We start from the raw sequence: 20,593 nt of genomic DNA on the forward strand, positions 1-20,593 counted from the left end.
GTAGAGGACATTTTCGTTCCCTTTATTAGCTTCATGTTATAACAAGGCTCTAACTGAATGTTCTTGTGCAGCAATGTAAAGTGTCAACGGATGTCCGGGAATTGGCGCTGTCAGCACTGGTGGCTTCGTCAAGTAGTCTTTGATACTTTGGAATGTCTTCTTGCATGCTTCATCCCAATGGAAAGACACTCATTTCTTCATGATTCGGCTGAAAGGTTGACATCATCCGGCGAAGTTAGAGATGAATTTTTTTATATATGCTAATTTCCTTTGTAAGCTTTTTAGCTCGTGGATGTTGCGAAGTTCAGGCATTTTTGTGATGTCGTCTATCTTTGCCTGTTCAATCTCAATTCCACGACTATGGACAATGAATCCGAGGAATTTGCTGGAGGTGACTCCAAAAGCGCACTTGAGAGGATTCATTTTTAGTTGGTAGCACCTCAACCTTTCAAAAACCTTTCTTAAGTCTTGCAGGTGATCCTCTTTTCTCTTGGTTTTGACAACCAAGTCATCGACATAGAACTCTACATTTTTGTGTAGCATGTCATTAAAGATCTTTTGCATTGCTCTTTGGTAGGTTGCCCCCGCATTTTTCAATCCGAAAGCATAACTTTGTAACAATAGATACCTTTCGGTGTACGAAAGGTGGTTAACTCTTTGTCTTCAGGTGCCATGCGAATTTGGTTATATCCAGATGATCCATCCATGAAAGAAAGCACTTCATGTCCTGCCGTCGCATCAATCATCAATTAAGTTATGGGTAAAGGAAAATAATCTTTTGGGCATGCTTCATTTAGGTCATGAAAATCCACACAAATTCGGATTTGTCCATTCTTCTTCTTTACAGGCACGATGTTGGAAATCCATTTGGGGTATTTGACTTCATGGACGAATCCCATTTCAATGAGTTTGTTGACTTCATTTTCAATATGAGGGATGAGTTCATGACGGAATCTTCCTTGCGCTTGCTTTACAGAGCGAGCTCCATTCCTCAGCCACTGCAGCTTTAACCTCAGCCATCTTGGAACTCGTTGAGAAATCGGGTGTAGGCATTCATATCATCCTCAGCTAGTTCTTTGCTGACTTAGGCGGGTCTTGGGTGATCTTCAATTCCCAAGTTGATTTCTTCTAACTCATCCACTGCAGCTTTAACCTCTTCTTCAAGCGCGACGGGTGCATTTTCTGCATCTTCTTAAATCATTGTCTCTTCACCTCATTCAGTGATGTAGCAAGATGATGCAACACTTTCTTCATTATCTTCTTTAGATTTGGTGAAGACAATGGTTTGACATTTAGCCTTTAAAATTTTACCGCAATGTATCGTCATTTTTGTTTGACGCGTCATGCGAGATGGAAAACGGCTTTTGATTTCTCCATCTATTTCCACATATTTTGTTGATGTAGAATTTGTCTTGGTTTTGTCTTTGTTGATCCCTGATCCTAACCTTATGAAGACAAAAAGTCTTAGCTTATGGAAGACTGATACTCTTGTATTGTTGTCCTTTTGAAGTGAATTGGAAGACAAGCTCTCGCTTTCAGTGATATGATGGTTTGCGGCCCTTTTGATAGCGATGTGTACTGGAGCTTGTGGCATGTATCCAAGACCAGCCCTCAAACCTTGGGTTGTATGTGGTGGTAACTTTCCCAGCCGTGACTCTTTATTTGGATTATATCCAGCTTTTGTGAGAAGTTTGTAGACTTTTGGGCCAAAACTTTTATCCTTTTGCAACCGCATAGCCTCTAATTTTTCTTATTTTTCATTGTTAGGGAGAGATTGAGTTGAGTGGGGTCATCGGAAGAGCCAAATCTTTTAGAGGCTCAATTAATGAGTCTAGAGAACCTGAGGCGGGTGCTTTTTCTTTATCTCTTGACTTTGCCCCCAAGTTTGGTTGTGGTGCTTTGACATCTTCATGTACCTTGGATTCATTTGCTTCTGCAGAGAAATATTTGGCATCCGCAAAGTGTGACTCGGCTTCTGTATATAGCTTTGTGTTGCCGAGAACTTTCTTTGTCACTCCATTTTGAGTGTATTTGAAGCATTGGTGCTACGTCGATGGAACTACACCATTCTCATGTATCAATAGTCTTCCCAAAAGAACGTTGAAAGATGTCTTTGCATCTGTGACGTAGAACAAAGGGTTAGTTTCCATTTCATCGATTAGCAGTCTCAATCTTATGGTGCCAAGTGCTCTTTGCCCCTCTTGATTGTATCCATGTATTGGCATACGACTATCGAACAATTGATCTACTGGTATTCCCAATTGTTTCATTGTGTATAGAGGAAGGACGTTGACTGCAGCTCCTCCGTATAAGAATATCCGGCTAATCCTTTGCTCATGGATATAACCCACGACCAGTAATGGACGATTATGGGGTTTGTATCCTAACATCAAATCTTCATCAGTGAAGGTTATTGTGGCATATTCTTTACTCGATTCGTCTCTGATCGCCTTGTCATCTTTCTCGGTAGTGAGGCAATATGATTCATCTTTTATGTCAACTTCGAGAGACCTGAACATGATTTAAGTGACATTAATAGCAACAGAATCATCTTCAAGGGTGATCTTTCCTTCACGAACCAACTCTATGACTTTGTCTTTAAAGATGAAACAGTTATGGATGGGATGTCCTACGACACGATGGTATTTGCAGTATCTTGGGTCATCAACCTGTCCAACTTTCTCCGGTCTTTTTGAATTCGGAAGTTCGATTAGGTTTACTCTGAGTAGATCGTCAAAGATGCCCGAGATGTCAAAATCCAAGAAAGGATAAGTTTTGGATTGCAACTCTTTAAGGGTTGGCCTTGGAGGTCTGTCTGTCTGAGTTGACTGTCTTTTCCTTGCAACTTCCATTTTTTTTACTTTGGATCTTCACTGGTGCTTTGGTTGTCGCTTTTATGACCAAGGCTTCTTTGCCGGAAGACTTGATAGGGGCATTGTTCCCCTTCTTTGCGGCATCATATCTTTTGTATCTTTTTTCTTTTGAAGATTCTTGAACTGGTGGTCCGTGCATCCTGCTTGAAGCCATACTTAACTCCATGTCATTAGCGCGGGTAGCAAGTTCTTCGAAAATGCGGGGTCGGATCCCTTGCAGGATGTATTTCAACCCTCAGTGTATTCCTTGGATGCACATCTCTATACTGGAGGCCTCGGACAACCGGTCTTTGCAGTTCAAGCTGAGATTCCTCCAGCGATTGATGTAGTCGATTGCTGGTTCATCTTTCCATTGACGAGTATTGGTGAGCTCTGTCATACTGATGGTTCTTTTCGTGCTGTAGAACCGGTTTCAAGAACTCGTACTCCAACTGCTCCCAACTGTCGATGGAACCAGCCTCCAGGTCGATGTACGAGTCGAAGGCGTTGCCTTTTAATGACCGTACGAACTGCTTCACCAAGAGATTGCCGTATTTCCCAGCGTTGTTGCATGTTTTCATGAAGTGTGCCATATGTTGCTTTGGGTTGCCCTTGCCATCAAATTGTTGGAACTTCGGTGGTTGATATCCCAACGGCATCTTGAGGGTGTCGATCCTTGAAGTGTAAGGTTTGGCATAAATATTTGTTGGCCTTGAACTTCCTTCAAACTCCCCTTTGAGAGCTCCTTTTGATATACTCGTCTAGTTAGGATAGATGGATGAAGGAGTCGGATGATGCTTGAAACGGCATTGGTCCCGCCATTTTTTCTTTACTGTGGCATTGATCCACGGACGTTTACACTTCATCTTGGGCCTCTGGAGCATTCTGGTTGGTTGGTTCCGGCTTTTCTAGTTTTGAAAGCAGCTTTATGATGACATTGTCTTGTTACTGCATGTGTTGAGACATCCCTTCAACGACTTTGGCCAATGCAGCGAGTTGGTCTTCTATGTTTGAAGTGTTCGTGGTCATCACCGGGGCATAACTTGATGTAGTCAAACGAGTTGCAGCTTCTTGAGGGGTGACCGGTGCGGAGGTACTCTTGAAGTTTTCGTCCTCCTCATAGATTGGGTTTTGCTCTGTGATTTTCGGATGTGCGTCCTCGGAAAATGACAGTGCTCTTTTAGCCACACTTCGTGTCATCACTCCAGCATTCGTTGAAGCACTTGAGGTTCTTGATGTAGCAGCAGCGACTCCTCTGGCGGCAGCGGCTAGAGCAGCAGCTTTCGACACAACGTTAGAAGTCTTGATCTTGTAGGAAGCCATTGATTGTTGAGGATTCGACGGAAAGAGAGATGAACAGTGTTGTGGAATAAAAAAAAAAGGAAAAAAGATGTTGTGGAATAAAAAAAAAAGAATATTTCATTATTTTTTATCGTCAAATATAAGTCTATTATTTTAATACTCCCTCCGTCCCGCGAAATTAGTCGCGTTTCTTTTTGGCGCGGAGTTTAAGAAAATTTGATTTATATAGTTAATTAGTGTGATTAGTTAATGTAATATATGCAATAAAATGTTATTTTAACTATTTTTATTTGATGAAATATTGAAATAAAAATTGAAATATTTTTTTATTTTATTTTATTTTATTTAAATTTAATGTTTTATTTATTGAGATTGCTTTATTTTTTTAAAAAATATTATTATATTGATTGTAAATTATGCAATTAGATAAAAAAATAATTGATTGTAATAATTTAAATACAAAAATAACAGCCGTTATACTAAAATTTTTAATATAAACAAAACATCAAATTTTTTGAATTTGATTGTTGGTAGGGATAGTTCGATATTACATACCAAAATTTTAACACATATTTTATATATTGTACCAAAATTTTTAGTATGCTATTTTATTGTAATGAGATATTGTACCAATAATTTGGTATATCGAATTTATAGATGAAAAAATACTGAATTACAGAAATAATACATACCGTACTAAAAAATACCGAAAATGCCAAATTCAGTATACCGAACTTTTTTTGTATGGTATCTATATTTTTTTTAATATACCAAAAAATTCGGTGCGGTATACAATATGGTTCGGTATTATCTGAATACGGTATCGAGTCATTTCTAATCGAATTACATGTATGATATCAAAATATAATATTTTACGTTGAAATATAAAAATTAAAAATAATTTTACAATTTTAAGAATATATTAGAAAATTAATTATTTTAGTATCAATATACTAAATTATTGATATAGACCGATATATCAAATACTAAAATATCTAACTGTATTGATATTTTTTGGTATATATTATACCAACAATGCTAAAAATATATGCAATTGTCGTACTGAAAATGTTTGGTACGCTATCATACCATATAAAAATTTACGATATACAATAATTTTGACACTTTAGTATTTTTTCATACGGTACCGGCTTTATTTGAGCAAATTGATATTTTTCACTCTTAATAATAGTGATAAATGAATTTTTTTAATGAAATATAAAAATTAAATTCTAAATCAAATCTCATTATTAACTAATTTTGAATCGTAAAATATCAAATCAAACTTTATATTATATTAAAAATTGATAAAATATTTTAGACATCACATAAACACTTATTTATATAAAATTGAATATTTATTAATTTTTATTATTCAAAATTTTAGTCATACTTTTAAATTTACATTAAAACAAACAATAAAAGTTAGGGGTATTAATAATGGAATAAAATATAATTAAATTTGTAATTGTAATTAGTATTTACTAATTATTACTATATTAGGAAATGTGACTAATTTTGCAGGGTGGCTAAAAGAGGAAATATAGAGTAATTTCACGGAACGGAGGGAGTACTATATATTATACTTTTTAATTCGTTGTTTCAAGATGTTGTTGGGAAGTCACCGGATTGTTGCTTGCTAATTAAAAAAAAATATGCGATACTATTACACATAAGAATATAATTAATATTTTTTATATTTAATAAATTTATTAGATACTATATTATCACTATTAATTATGTTATTTAAACATAATTTTTTTGTTTTTTTTTTTCAAATAGATAACCAGCAAAAAAATCTAGATAAAAGACATAAAAGAAAAACAATACTATTATGATAAATATTTTTAATTTTTAGTTTAAATTTAAAATATGTATGCATTTCTTTAAATATAATTTATTTTTAATTTGAAATGATGAACAAAAAAAATCTTAAAAAATTACAGAAAAATAATCACGTTACTTTAATTTTTTAAATATATTTGTTATATTTTATGGGTTTGTTTGATTACATAATAGTTTTATTATTATTAGATGTGTTTATTATTTTATATACTATATTTTTTCTCCAATTTTTTATTTTGTTATTTTAAGATAGAAAAACGATGAACATTTGTTTTGATGAATATATAAATGAAAATAATTTTATTATATCGTAATAATATTTTAAATTTGTAATTTATATTTATCGTATATTATATATTTATTATGATTAAATTATATTTTTTATAAATTATTTATTATATATATATAATTTTTCTATGCGTAATAAAAAAATTATTTTAGAATATAAAAAAAAATAATCTTAAAAAAAGTACAGAAAAAATAAAAAAAATATCAAGGTTGTGTTTGATTTATATTTTTAATTGTGAGATGTATAATACTAGGTAAGGAAAAAATATATAATTAATATAATAAATAATCTTTTGTTAAAATAAAATGTATTTTGTGTAAACGTATGTATATATATATTTTCATATTTTATTATTTCATTTGAATTATTATTATTAGTTTTTTAATTTGTTATATATTAAAATATTTTAGGGTTTTTATTGAGCCTATAACTGGATTCTAATGTTTGGGTCCACAGATAAACCCAAAAAGAAAGTAGGCCTTCGGACGCCCATTAAAGAAACAAGTCAGTTGGTCAGTCGCTTGACAGGTCGGTTGATCAATCGCTTGATTGGTCGGACGATCAGTCGCTTGATTGGTCGGTCGATCAGTCGCTTTATTGGTCGGTTGGCCGGTAGTGCGGTTGGTCGGTTGATCAGTCGCTAGATTGATAGGTTGATCAATCGCCTTGTCTGGTCAGTTGGTAGCACGAAACATAACCGAAGACGGTTCTTCAGGCGGTTGCAACCACGAGGGGGTTTTCCGTCAGTTACAACCGACTGCGCACACAATCCGATAACTGATTTTGAGAACATATAACAAGCGATTCGCATCCGGCAGAAGACATCTTCAATCAACATCAATTTTAGTGAAAATTCGCTTTGGGGATCATCTTTATTTTCTTTTCAGTATTAGTTTGCTTTTATTTCGTACAATATTTAGGAATCTTCGATTCCAGATATTATTGCAGTCAAGTTCAAATTCATTTTCGAATTTTACTTTTTCTTTTTGGTTGAAAATAGCATAAACAATTTGGCGACCACAGTGGGAGGAAAGGCAAGATTGTTGATCCTACGTCAGATGAAAATTTCATACGGTTGAGGTCCGGCCGAATCATCGGAAGGATCCATATGGCTGGTTCACAGCCTCAAATCTCTTCCACCACGGTGGGGGAAACAACATTACCTTCTGTGGTTAATACGGGGGAATTCTCCCAAGCACCTGCGGACTGGGTGACATATGTTCAACAATTGAACAATCAACAGACGCAGGCAGTGCAGACAATGTTGCGAGAGCAACAGACTTTAATGCAGAATATGTTGGATCAAACATTGGCAAGGGTGACTCTTCAACCCACCCAAACACCACCAGCGGCGTCACCATCAAGGTTACAGAAGAATTTTGCTGGGCCATCTTACGTGGACAGTACTATCCCAAGTGCTGCTCATAGGGGGGATAGAGGGAAAACGCCCCTGACGTACCCAAACACAATCCCACTGGGTGGTAGGGGGATTGATCAAGAAATGTTTGATGAGAGGTTGGGAGGTCAGGTTCACAACCCCATTCCGGTGTTTGATTACAATCCACCCAGGGCTGATCCAGAAGACATCGCCTAAGTACTACGAGTGCATTTTGGCATAAACCCTCAAACGGTAAATAGGCCAATGTATCAAAGACCTTTTCCCAAGAGAGTTATCAACGAACACCCTCTCAAGAGAAATTGTAGGCCACCGGATTTCCATGCTTTCTCGGGAGAAGATGGTTCATCAACCATTGAGTATGTGGGTCATTTCACGGCCCAATTGGGGGAAGTCGGTAACAATCCTTTTTATAAGTTACAATTGTTTGGGTTGTCCCTAACTAGAACATCATTTTCTTGGTTCGCTAACCTTCCGGCCGGACAAATCCAAACCTGGGAGAGGTTGGAAGCAGCATTTCATGCTAGATTCTTTAATCCTCTTCCGATGGTATCACTCACGGATTTGTTAGAAATCAAGCAGATACCGGAAGAAACAACGTATCAGTTCATCGAGCGAATCCGTTTGATGAAAGGTCGGTGTCCGACTGTGATTGAAGAAAGTCAGATGACCAATTTGGTGGTCCGAAATATGCATTCACGGCTACGGGAACAGTTAAACAGCACATGATGTTGGGGATTTAGCCAGTCTGGCGGCTAAAGCTGGTCGTTTGGAATCGTTGTTCAGGGAGAAGGATCAGAATTACCGGCGACATAGAGTGCAGCAAGTGGCCAGTGTGGAAACAGAAGTCTATTTATCAGATGTCGAACAGGCCAGGAACGTGGAGGAGATGGCAGCTGAGATTGTACATGGGAAACCATATGTATGTCCCAATTTGAAACAGATTCCGGGGACGGAAGAGAAGGATCAACCTACTTTCGACGCATCTAAAGCAGATGAGATATTCGACATTCTCTTGGCTGACGGGCAAATTCGAATCCCGAAGGGACAATGTTTGGCAACCAAAGAAGAAATAAAAGGGAGGCTATATTGCAAATGGCATAACTCTTTTACTCACTACACTTGTCAGTGCACGTATTTTCAAAAGGAAATTCAAAGAGCCATTAAAACCGAACGTTTCAAATATGTCACCATGGGAGTGGAATAACAACCCTTTCCAAAGGTAACCACTGCTATGACTTATGTTCGTCTTTCATAAGAACATTGGAGGGAAGTCGATGAGGACACAAAGAGAAGGGAACGGAAGCCCAAGGAGAGGGTGGAAGAATCGGGAGATAAGTTCAAAGTTTGCGAGGGTCGGGTTGCAGAGAAATGGGATAAGGTGGATGGCGCTTTTGAAGTCGAAGTGAAGGATCAGGCAGTAGTTCGCGATCAACCGACCCGTAAACCTAGGCAGGTGCATGAAGGATGGAACAGGAATCGGAAGCCACTTCCGATTGATATAGATCCGTGGTTTCCAGGTATGAATCGGACTCAAATTCGTAATGCCAAACGTAGGTATGCCGCGAGACATGGGAAACAATCATGGAACGGTCGACCGAAACCACCAGAAAGGTCACCCGAACGAAGAAGTCAAGAAGGCTATCTACTCAGGCAGAGAGAGGGAGAGAGACCAAGTAAGAAGGCTCGGTGTTTTTCGTTGATGATTCTTTAGACAAATTAATATCGATCCGGAGATGGAAGAAGTTAAAGAGAAACCATCTAATGTGGTTTTCGGATCATTTTCTCAAGATGAGATGGAAGGATTACGCAAAGAAGTCCGAAACACGGGAGGAAGAGGCAGTACACCATTTTAAGTTGGGATGATTGGCATACGTTGGTTCGAAGAGGAAGAATGGACAAGTTTGAACGATGGTTATATGGAAGAACCAGAATGGGCACATATAGCGATGGGTCCCAATCTGGTGCCAGAATTACCCCCGCCAATGATCTTTCCGCTTTTGCTCGAAGGTGCGATTCTTAATTTAAAGCTATTATATGTAAGTGCTCATATTTGTGGAAAGCTAGTTAATAAGGTTTTTATTGATAATGGAGCTATTTTTAACGTCATGCCTCTAAGAAACCTCAAGAGGCTTGGAAAATGAGCTGGAGATCTGTCTCCAATAGACATTGAAATGACTAGTTTCACAGGACAACCGACCAAGCCAGAAGGCATGTTAGTCGCTCCTATTGAGGCGGGGACAAAGGTAATTTCTACAGTATTCTTTGTGGTGGATGCAAAGACTACTTATTCTGCATTTCTAGGAAGGGACTGGATTCACGCTTCCAAATGTGTGCTCTCATCACTCCATCAGCAAATAATGTTCTGGGAAGGAGATCAAGTCTACAAGTTGGATGCGAGCCAAAACCCCTTTGATGCCTTAGAAAGCGTGGAAGAATCAGTGTTGTATTCTGAGTATGTTCCCTCTATCTCTCAAACAACATTGTTTGATCAGGAAAAACTATGGAAGAGTTGTAAGCTTACCACTCAAGGTTATGTGTTTTAATAAGAAACATTTGTTGTGTTTTAGTGGCTCTGACATTAGCCAGACTTCTAAAATTTTTATTATTACTTCTATGGGAGAACTTAATACGTGTGATGTTTTAATTAAACAATTTTATTTAAACCAAATAATGGTTAAATTATGTAGCGATGGGGGTTGGGATAATTTCATTGTTCAAGGCGAAGGTTTTCGTTGGCTAGATCTTCTGGAGAAAATAGAATCTTCCTTGTCTTCACAAGACCCTCTTATTGAATACAACTTAGGAACCGACCAGGTACCTAGAGTGGTTCGGGTAAGTGGCTTATTATCCAAAAAACAACAGGAACAGATGATAGTGTTAATTTGGAGGAATATGGAATGTTTGACATGGGATTATTCAGAAATGCCCGGGTTAGCACGGAGGTTGATTGAGCATCGGTTGCCCATATAAAATGGTTTTAGGCCATACAAGCAACCACCCAGGAGAATCAGTCTTGAACTGCTCCCTCAGATCAAAGAGGAGATCGAGGAGTTATTGAAAGCGGGCTTCATCCAACCCTATCAGTACGGAGAATGGTTGGCAAACATAGTTCCCGTAACCAAAAAGAATGGGAAGATTAGGATATGCATCGATTTCAGAGATCTTAATTTGGCAACTCCTAAAGACGAGTATGTCATGCCTGTGGCAGACATGCTGATCGATTCGGCTGCTGGATATAAGATTTTAAGTTTGATGGATGGATATGTTGGGTATAACTAGGATTTTTTGGCAGAAGAAGATATTCCAAAGGTTGTGTTCAGATGCCCAGGGGCGTTGGAAATTTACGAATGGACGGTGATGCCTTTCGGGTTGAAAAACGTAGGAGCTACATATCAGCGAGCTATGAATACCATTTTCCATGATCTTATTGGACAGTCAATGGAGGTATATATTGATGACGTGATAGTGAAATCGGCCGACTTCATCACACACCTGGGTGATCTCGAGAAGGCCTTTGCTCAGATGAAGAAGTACAACCTCAAGATAAATCCAACTAAGTGTGCGTTCGGGGTATCAGTTGGGAATTTTTTAGGTTTTCTGGTGCACGAAAAGGGAATAGAAGTGGATGTCAACAAGGCCAAAGTAGTCTGGGCAGTTCGGCCGCCCCGAACCATCAAGGAGGTTCAAACTTGGAAAAGGTAAATTATTTAAGGCGGTTTATATCAAATGTTGTAGGGAAACTAAGACCCATTACCAAGTTGTTAAAAAACAAAAAAACCACTTTGGTTTGGGGTTCTTAGGAACAATAAGCATTTGAAGCAATCAAGCAGGCGCTAACAGAACCTCCTGTATTGGTCCCTCCAAGAGGTAACCGACCTTTAAGATTATATGTTGCGAACAGTTTGGATGTGGTGAGTAGTATCCTGGTTCAAGAATGGGATGATGGAAAATAGAGGGCTATTTACTATTTGAGTAAGACCTTGGTAGGGCCCGAATTAAATTATACCATGCCAGAAAACATGTGTTATTCTTTGGTGTTCACTTGTACTCGATTGGAGCATTATATCCTGCCAAGGGAAACTAAAGTGGTCTCCAAGGTGGATTTGGTTAAGTTGCTCCAAGGGAGATTGATGAAATGGGCTATCAAATTGGCCCATTTTTCTTTAAAATACAGACCTCTCAAAGCAGTGAATGGTCAAGTGGTGGCTGACCTATTGGTAGAAATTACTAGAGATGAGTCCAAGGCCGAGGAGAATGAACTAGTGCCTTATATAGGAACTAACCCCTGGCAAATGTTTTTTGATGGATCTCGGGCAAACGGAAAATCAGGGGCAGGAGTAATTCTGAAAGGGCCGGACACAAAAGATTATGTTACGAGGCATTGATTTTGGGGCTAGAGATGCTGGTGGAAAAAAATGTTCAGTTGGTCGTCATTTACGGGGATTCACAGTTGATCATCAACCAAGTCTTAAGGCGGTACGTATGCAATTACCCTCATTTATGTCAATACAGAGACGTAATGCTTCATCTATTGTCTAGAATCTCAGAAGTAACCGTCAAGCACATCCCAAGAGCAGAAAATCAGCAGACAAGCAGATTGATATTGGAAATATTAATATGTCTACAAACTGGAGAACCGGGATTATTTCTTATCTTCAAGCACCATACCTGTCAACACCTGTGGGGGTCCGATTAAAAGCTTTGCGTTTTCAGTTAGTGGAGGGAGTGTTATATAAAAGAACCATAGAGGAGGTTTTGCTGAGATGTTTAGGTCCGAAGGAAGCCTTGGAGGTGATGCAAGAGGTTTATGGTGGAATATGTGGAGCACATCGAGCAGATCTTAACATGAGATAGGCTATTCATCGCATGGGTTTTTAATGGCTGAAAATATTTGAGGATTGCATCAAATTTGCAAGGGGATGCCAAGAATGCTAGAGACATGGTCCATTGAACCATTTTCCGTCGGTGGAGTTGCAGGCAATGGTAAAACCATGGCCTTTTCCTAGGCACTTGATGTTATCGGTAAAATCCATCCGTCTTAATCTAAACATCATTCTTTTATTTTAGTGGCTACCGATTATTTTACCAAATGGATCGAAGCAATTCCTTTGAAGAATGTGACGCAAACGGAAGTGATTGAGTTCGTGCTCAATCATATCATTTACCAGTTTGGCATTCCGCATACCCTCATCACTGATCAGGGTCTGGTGTTCACGGGTGAGGAGTTTATTGAATTTTTGGCAAGTTTTCACGTGAACCTTCACCATTCATCAGCTTACTACCACAAGCCAACGGGCAAGCTGAGGCAGCAAACAAGATCATTATTAATATCATTTGGAAAATGATAGAAGGAAATCCTAGGAAGTGGCATACGTTGTTGCCTTAAGCTTTATGGGCCCATCGGAACAGTAAGAGTTCGTCCACAGGATTTTCTCCTTATCAGCTCACATTTGGCCAGGATGCTGTACTTCCAGTCGAACTTAACATCCACACCTTCCAAGTGGCTCATACTAGTATGGACTACACGATGGAGTATCAGCAAAGTATGATGCAACAGTTGAAGATGGTGGATACAGAATGTATGGAAGCCTTCGAACAAATGATCCGGCAGAACGAGGTGCGGGCACGATATTATGGGAAGAAGGTGTCTCTTCGAACTTTTTCGGAATGAGATCTAGTATGGAAGAAAATACTACCCACGTACAAGAAAGTTGATCAGATGGGTAAATGGTCCCCAAATTGGGAGGGGCCTTTCATCATTCACAGGAAAATCGGGAACAGAGCTTTTATTATTGTGAATCAGGAAAGAAAGTTAGTGCATGAAAATATTAATGCCAAGTATCTGAAAAGGTGTTTTCCTGCCTTTTCAGAGCACTGTCATTAATTTTATTGCAAGAAATATAAGAACCCTTTAAGGGTTTGAACCCACAGGAAGGGTTTTTATTCGTCATCCGAAAGGGTGACACAAACGCGATCATCTGGTTCCGAATCTCCATCCCAATTTGCAGTAACCATTTCAGGTTCCTCGTCAAGGAGATCTTCTAGGTCGGGGCGATAACAATCCCATTGGTCTTGCATTTCTTGAAGGTCTTGTTCAGTGCGAACTTTTACATCTTGTAAAGAGTGACGTTCTCGCTCAATAAGAACGCGCAATCTGGAGAGTATTGATCTTTGTTGACAGAAGATATTGTTCCAGGTGAGGTCGGGGAGAACGGCCATGACATGATGAACTATCATGTCCATGTGATGATCAAGGTCGGATATGTGAGTGAGAATGTCGGTAAGAGGTTCATAGCCAGTGGATACATGTTTCATCAAACGAATCGTGCGGTGTATGATTTTCCTACCCCTACCAGAAAACTTGAATCTAAAGTCGAGTTGTTTAAGCACTTGTATCAGGTCTTCAGCATGGTGGCCTATAGGGTGTTTGCCTACAAAAAATGGTTACAGGGAACTTTCCCAGTTGGTGGTAGGAATACGGATTCGGGGAGAAGCCATGTGTTGGAGGGTTCGAAGGTTAGCTGTGAATTGTTCTTTCGAAGTTTGATTTAAATAGGCAAGTTGTGTTGTAATTTTATGGTGCAAATTCGTGGATCAGTGATCAGAAAAATAGGATAAAATTAAGGTGAAAAGTTATATTTATATACAAGGGAAGACATTGTCTGTATCTATAAAAGGAGGGCTTTAAGGGCGGTTTGTAGGTCTACCCATTTTTGTGCAAATCGGGCCGTCCTCTACTGCTGAAAGGATGTCTGGTGTTCTTGTACAATCCTCGACCGAATGCCAGCCTGTAGTTGGCCATGGAAGCTTGCTTGAGTTTGGAGTTGTTCTGTTACTATACGACTTTTCTCTTGGATGCATCTGTCTAGAGTCTCCAGTTCCTTCATTTTCTGAGAAACCTCGGCGGCCAAATTGTGTCACGCCTGCTAGAGCTCACTCAACCGCGTGGAGGCTTCGTTGAGGTCTTCTGTCACTTTTGACAAGGAAGCCTCAATAGCCACGGTGTCGGGTGGTGGTTGAAACGGTGCAGTGTCAGATGTCGGAGGTCAGATCAAAGGAAGGTCGGCCTGAAGCTCGGTGATCCTCTCCATCATCCGATCAAGGATTAGGGCTGCCACAGACTCAGCAGGAGTTTGCACCAACAAGTCAATAGCCACTTGAGCCAGAGAATCAAGGTCTCCAGGACTCAAGTCGGCAAAGGACAAGTCGGCACAGCGCATCACCACCGGTCTGGCAGGTGCCAACAAAGGCACTTTGGCGAGAAAGTTGATCTCACGAGTAGTCTGTTAAAACCAACCAAAGAGATTAGAAAGCTAACTTAAAGGAAAATTAATGGAGTAATATGGAAGCTACCTGAGTGAGGACAGCCGTGGCCTCGGAAGGGGTCAAGAGAGCCGGGGTCAGAGGTGGAGGATCAGGTCAGATCCTCATCCTGGCGACCGATTCGGCGGCTGCAGGATGGGGACCTATAAAGCCCGGCTCTGAACCCTAAAAAAGGAAAAGGTTTAGATTAAGACGGATTGGAATTAGAAAATGAGGGAATGCAAAAGAAAGAACTGCTAACCACATCTTTATGACATTGATTGACGGAAGCATCGCCCGATTCCGAGGAAGAGACCTCGATTGGTTCGGGGTGTTAGACTGGGTCGGGACGTTGGACTAGTCTGGGATTTTGGACTGGTTCGGGGGCCGGCGGGGCTGGTTCAATGTTCGGTTGAACCAGTTCATGAGCCACCGATGGATGTTGGAAGGTGGCAGCTGGTTCATCTAGAAGAGCAACCGTCGCAGGCCCCCAAGGTAAAGAGTGCGACTTGAGTTATAGGCAAAAAGAGAACATAATTCTGTAATCGTTTCATACTCACCGGAAGCACGTTTGGTCGGGAAGAGGTAGAGGATGAATAGGGAATCTGCCTCAACGTCGGGTCCTCCTCCCGACAAATCACGGGCAGTTCCACTGGTGGATCGATCTACTGCGGAATGACCACCGCAGCCGGCGAAGGAGGAACGGTCTATGTTCAAGGAAAAGGTGAAGTTAGAAATATTTTTTAGAAGGAAGAAAAGTTTGGAAATTACCTCTTCGGCTGGTTGGTCAGCTGGTGGGTCAGCTGGTTGGTCGGCTGGTGGGCCAGCTGGTTGGTGGGTTGGTGGGTTGGTTGATTGATCAGCAGGCTGGTTGGCTAGTTGTTCAGCAGCTGGGGGGAGCGACTCTAGAAACAAGAACTGTCAGAAGCGCATAAGATAAAAACAAAAAGGAAGGTCGAGTTAGGTTAGTCCTTACCGAGATGTCAGCGCACATTGGCGGGCAACCAGGCGGGGTCCATAGGTAAGGACACTAAGTAGTCCTCTACCGTCTGCCGATCGTACGCCAGCTCCGTGGTGACCTTGGTGCGGGCGGCTCTCTTTTTCCTCGGGGCACTAGGGCCTTCGGCAGGAGCCGCCCGCCTCTTCTTTGGAACGGCCGTAGGGGGTGGCGAGCCCAAGGCAAGGGCTGGAGGGGGAATAAGTTTCTCTAACAGCTGGTCAGAAAGAGGGGCCACCACAGCCCAGGTGGCCGACCACCAGGAAGGAAAAGCTTCAACCGACTTGGGGTCTCGGCGGAAAGGGAGATAAGAATTGGACGTGAGATAAGAAGAAAATTGGGAAAGATAGGGCAAAATTAAAGCAGAGATCACTCACCCATCGGGACTTTGGGTTATTATGTGAGGTCGGGCGAGTGGACCCGGCAGACCTTGACAACAGCTGAACTTTCGGGACAAAAATTGCGGCTAATAGTTAAGAGTGTAAAAAGGCTTATGATTTTTCTTAACAAACCTGGGACTGGAAAAAGGGGATCGGGGTTTGAGGGCCGAATCCTAAGAATGGCGATAGGTCGGATGAGGTAAGGGATCTGGATATGGATGAGGTAATTGGTATCCGAATATGGCCAAAACAGCTCGGTGGCGTACTGAACTTAAGTCTCATAAACAAAAAATTTTGTGTTGCTACGATCGTCCGAAAAAAATGGTCTTAATTACGGGGTCGGAAGGATGGAGTGTTAGTTCGGGGTGAGTTGGGAGAGGGCTAACCCTAGCGACCTCTGGAGGTTTGGAGATATAAGTAGCCGACCAAAAAAGGTTGTTGGGAAATACAGCCGTAGCTAGAGCTCAAGGAACCAAAAAGGGCCAGAGACGGCCGTGTCCGCCCTTTTAGCGTCCAAAGGCGGACACTGACTCTGGATGAACCCTCGTATAAATTGGGCAAAAAGAGGGTTCCCAATGAAAAGAATCGGTCATTGGCCAGATGAATGGCTAAATCTAATTGTGAGGTCAAAACTGGTTTGGAGGGGGAGAGAATTATGTATCTGTAAAGGATAAAAAGATAATTCAAATTTGAATAAATATATATAAAATTGACCAAAACAAAGAAACCCACATACCTGCACAGCCAGAATAGGAGGAAGGCGGTGTGTTCCAGGGCGGTGGTTGGGGCACCGTCCGCACCTTGATGTCGGACAACGAAATTTGTCCAACCCCGATCTTTTTCAAAGTTGCGGGCAAGCAACCAACCTTCTTGGTCAGAAGCTGGCTCCTGACCATCCAGGGAACCTGACACTGGATGATCGCCGACGACAGGGAGATGGGCAGTCATAGCCACATCCATCAACGTCAGGCTAATCGGGCCAGTTGGGAGAAGAAAAATGCCCAGTTGAGCATTCCAAAAGGCCGCCATGGCCAGAAGGACTTTATCATGGAGGTACAGGGGTTGGGTGGAGAGGTAAATGGCCTTATTGATCCCCTGTCATCTCCATTGTTCGCCAAAAATAGGGGATAACCTGGAATACCAGGAACGAAAGGCATCTTTCAGATCGGCAAGGTGGGTTTTGATGTGGTCATTAACGCATTCGGGTTTGAAGTCAGGGTTGTTAATGGCTAGGGGGTAACTGAAGAAATGATACTTCTCATGCGAGAAGCATCCTCAGAGGAAGTACAGTAGGGGCGAAGAGTTGGGGTAAGCACAACAGAGAAAACGAAAGGGATTTCCGGATCGGAGCCATCGAAGGGCAGAGCTGGAATGTACTGGTTGGCCATGGTCGTAGAATGGTGAAGCTCGAATGAGAAAAGAAGAAGCAGGTTCAGCGAGAGAAGAAAATGTATGTGGAAATGAGGATGCGTAAGGAAGAAGATGGAAGTTGAGGGGTTTTAAGTGGGGTTTTGTAAAAACCCCATGATTAGACAACGTCATGATGAACAGACTCCCTAACGACGTCACATCTCACACTGATCAAGAAGTGAGGGTAGGGAGTCAGGCAAGGGGAGGCAAATTGTTATATATTAAAATATTTTAGGGTTTTTATTGAGCCTATAACTAGATTCTAACGTTTGGGCCCATAGATAAACCCAAAAAGAAAGTAGGCCTTCGGACGCCCATTGAAGAAACATGTCGGTTGGTCGGTCGCTTGACAAGTCGGTTGATCAGTCGTCTGATTGGTCGGACGATCAGTCGCTTGATTGGTCGGTCGATCAGTCGCTTTATTGATTGGTTGGCCGGTAGCGCGATTGGTCGGTTGATCAGTCGCTAGATTGGTCGATTGATCAGTCGCCTTGTCTGGTCGGTTGGTCGGTTGGTAGCACGAAACATAACCGATGACGGTTCTTCAGGCGGTTGCAACCACGAGTGGGTTTTCTGTCAGTTACAACCGATTGCGCACATGATCCGATAACTGATTTCGAGAACATATAACAAGTGATTCGCATCCGGCAGAAGGCATCTTCAATCAACATCAATTTCAGTGAAAATTCGCTTTGGGGATCATCTTTATTTTCTTTTCAGTATTAGTTTGCTTTTATTTTGTACAATATTTAAGAATCTTTGATTCCAGATATTATTGCAGTCAAGTTCGAATTTATTTTCGGATTTTACTTTTTATTGTTTGAAAACAACATCAACATAAATAAAATAATTGATTAATCTATAATTTATAAATAATTAAATTAATTATGTTTGAGTTAATTAATTTTTTGATTTGATAATTGTATTACTATTAATGTAATTGTATATATATGTTGATGCTATTTTCAACCAACAATAAAAAAGTAAAATTCGAAAATAAATTCGAATTTGACTACAATAATATTTGAAATTAAAAGTCCCTAGATACCGTACAAAATGCAAGAAAATTTAAAGCAACAGATACTGAAAAGAAAATAAAAGATGATCCCCAAAGCGAATTTCACTGAAATTGATGCTGATTAACTATGCCCTCTGCCGGACGCGAATTGCTTGTTATATGCCCTCCAAGTCAGTTATCGGATCGTGTGCGCAGTTGGTTCTAACTGACGAAAATCCACTCGCGGTTGCAACCGCCTGAAGAACCGCTCTTTGGTTGCATTCTATGCCACCACCCGACCAACCGACCAGACAAACTATGGACAGACCAACCGACCATACAAGCTGCGGACAAATTAGTCGGCTAGACGAGCTACTGACTGGCCAACCGACCGGACAAGCTACAGATTGGACAGCCGACCAGGCCAGCTACCGACTGACCAACCGACCGACCAAGTGACTGACCAACAAACCAACCAACCGACTGACCAACCGACCAACCAAGCTACCGATTGGCTGACCTTTTCCTTCAATGGGTGTTTGAAGGCCTATTTTCTTTTTGGGTTTATCCGCGGGCCCGAACGTTAGAATCCAGTTATAGGCCAAGAAAACCTTAAATTATTTTAATATATAACAATTTTCCTCCCCCCGCCTGACTCCCTACCGTCACATCTCGATTAATAGGGAGTATGTTCATCATTGTGCTGTCTAAACACGGGGTTTTGAGAAAACCCCCCTCAAAACCCCTCCACTTTCGTCTTCTTCCCTACGCCTTCCATTTTCCAAATACATTTTCCAGAAATCCCTTTCGTTTCCTCCGTTGTTCTTACCCTAACTTTGCGCCCCTATTGTACTACTTCCGAAGATGCTTCTCACATGAGGAGCATCATTTCTTTAGTCACTCCCTTAGCCATTAACAATCCCGATTTTAAAACTCATCTTACTGATCCGAAAGAGGCCTTTCGTTCCTGGTATTCCAGGTTATCTCCCACCTTTGGCGAGCAATTGAGACTACAGGGGATCAACAAGGCTATTTACCTTTCCACCCAACCCCTATATCTTCATGACAAAGTCCTTCTAGCCATGGCGGCCTTCTGGAACGCACAACTGGGCGTTTTCCTTCTCCCCTCTGGTCCAATTAGCCCAACCTTAATGAATGTGGCGCTGATCGCCAATCTCCCTATCGTGGGTGACGATCTGGTGTTGGGCTCTCTGGATGGTCAGGAGCCGGAACCCGACCACGAAGGCTGGTCGATTGCCCGCACCACCGAAAAAGACAGGGAATGGACCAATTTTGTTGTCCGACATCAAGGTGCGGATGGTTCCCCAGCGACCGCCTTGGAGCACACCGTCTTCCTTTTGTTCTAGTTGTGCAGGTATGTGGGTTCCTTCGCCTGGTCAATTTTATATATATTTATTTGAATTTTGAATTATCCTTGTATCCTCTACAGATACATAATTCTATCCTTTTCTAAATCAGTTTTGACCTCGCAATTAGATTTAGCCATTCACCTAGCCATTGGCCGATTTTTTTCATTAGGAACCCTCCTTTTGGCCAATTTATACGAGGGTTTATCAAGAGTCAGTGTCTGCCTTCTCGATACCAAAAGGGCGGACACGGCTTCCTCTGGCCTTTTTGGTTTCTTGAGCTTTGGTTGTGACTCTATTTTTCTAAAGTCTTTTTTGGTCGGCTGCCTATATCCCCGAACCCTCAGAGGTCACTAGGGTTATACCTCGCCCAACTGACCCAAAATTCTTCCACACTCCACCCTTCCGACTCTGTAATTGCTACCATTCTTTCGGACGACCGTAGCAACTCCA

The sequence above is a fragment of the Andrographis paniculata genome, unplaced genomic scaffold, assembly GCF_009805555.1.
Source record: "Andrographis paniculata isolate CXL003 unplaced genomic scaffold, ASM980555v1 Contig83END, whole genome shotgun sequence".
NCBI lineage: Eukaryota > Viridiplantae > Streptophyta > Magnoliopsida > Lamiales > Acanthaceae > Andrographis > Andrographis paniculata.